Source organism: Mus caroli, chromosome 8 (assembly GCF_900094665.2).
Source record: "Mus caroli chromosome 8, CAROLI_EIJ_v1.1, whole genome shotgun sequence".
Lineage (NCBI taxonomy): Eukaryota > Metazoa > Chordata > Mammalia > Rodentia > Muridae > Mus > Mus caroli.
Genome location: NC_034577.1, coordinates 14,746,505 through 14,748,049, shown reverse-complemented (window position 1 = coordinate 14,748,049; position 1,545 = coordinate 14,746,505). Strand labels below are relative to the sequence as shown.

Sequence of the window (1,545 nt, the reverse complement as noted above, 5' to 3'; positions counted from 1 at the left end):
GAAGTATCAAACTGGATTATACAGTCTGCTCCTGTGAAAGGAGTGAATGGCTATTGTTTCCTTTACCCAATAACAAATATTTCTACTACAAGGACAGCCATATTAATAGATATTTCCCACTTGGGAGTTACAAGAACGAACATGCATCAGTATGAGGAAGGTCAGCAACACAGAAACAGCCTCATGGTCAGTTTCAGAATTATAACTGGAAACTCTACATATAGGAAAGGAATACATATAGGGATGGAGCAACAGTGCTTGTACACATTGGTCTGTGAACATTACCAGTATAGTGGTTTAATTGTCTTTTAAAGAACTCTCAGGACGACGTCCCTTTTCTTTGCTGTCCGCGGTAGCCTGCCAAGAGCGGAATAAGAGGAGGATAGAAAAAGAGAAATACAAGAACTATAGTCAACATGCTCAATCCCTCCAGAAACATTTGACTTTGTTTCTGTGACACTTACCAAATTCAGAAGGGATTTAATATCTCCAAATTAATTTGTACCCTGCCCCTAGAGGCATGGTAAGTATGATTGCTGTGTCACATGTGTGTCANTAGGTGGCAGAGAGGAGATAGGTTGTGCTTTGCCCAGCGTTCTGATCTGTGGACATCTCAATGATTAGAAGCCTAACAGTCCCTGAAAAACATGAGCCCGAGATGACCACCAGTCTGGTGTGAGGATCTGGGACAGCAAGGTGGCCTGAGACAACCACCAGGCATGTTCAGAAAGGCTTCCAGGACTGCAAGACAGAAACTAGAAGAACCCTGCCTGTGACCACAAGACTCTAGCAAAAGTGAGCCTGAGATAGACAACCCTTGTAAGGGGCCACTCAGGTGGGCTGGGTAGGAAGCAAGCTTGTACCCCTTTGCTTTCCTGACCAAGCCAGCTCAGTCCGTCAACCAGGTCTCAAGAGAGGGAGTGAGGATTGAAANGACAAAGACAATTAGACAAAATGATAACCCGACCCCAGCCAGTGCTGAAGCTGAAGTAGCTCTATGTCTCTCCAGCCTGCTTTTATATCATTCTCGGAACATCCAAAAATACATGGTCGGTTCTTAGATCAAAGACAAAGTAATCAAGCCAAGTAGCAAACAAAAAGATCACACAAGATAGTAATCAAGCAGAGTAGTAAGCAAAGAGATCACAGAAGACAGCAATCAAGCAAAGCAGTAAACAAAGCCCCATGGTCACTGTTTCTGACATTCTTACCTGAGCCTACTTCCTTGCCTGAGCTCAGTGACAAATGCCAGATTCCTGTAAGTGGCACCAAAAGCTCTCAACACTCACNCAACTGTAGCTAGTGAGTGACAGGGCCAGATCTCCTGCTCTCAGGACTCTAGGACCAGGACTGCAGCATGCCACAGGTGGTGAGGGACAAAGGAGGGAGAAGGGTATTTCACCATTGTCCACGCCTTCACAGCAGAGACACATGATAGGGTCAGCTGCCAAGGGTCAAGCAAGAGGACCACCAGATTGGTGCCATGGACCACGGACATGGAGCTAGCCTGAGATGACCACCAGTTCAGTGCCATGCAGCCCAGGG

At 46.1% G+C, this 1,545-nt stretch overlaps 1 long non-coding RNA gene and 1 other non-coding gene across 5 annotated transcripts in view; one reads left to right on the top strand and one right to left on the bottom strand.

Moving 5' to 3' along the window:
* LOC110300739 overlaps window positions 1-1,545 on the bottom strand; it is a 10,625-nt gene that overhangs the window by 1,448 nt on the left and 7,632 nt on the right. The window contains exon 3 of one of the 4 annotated variants that reach the window (XR_002378615.2): window positions 286-357. The exons of the other annotated variants lie outside the window; for them this stretch is intronic. This is a non-coding gene — a long non-coding RNA (uncharacterized LOC110300739). The remainder of the gene's footprint in view (window positions 1-285; window positions 358-1,545) is intronic. 4 annotated transcript variants of the gene reach the window in all.
* On the top strand, window positions 506-636 carry LOC115031813. Its single transcript, XR_003837474.1, has one exon. It is a non-coding gene; the product is annotated as a small nucleolar RNA SNORA17 (small nucleolar RNA).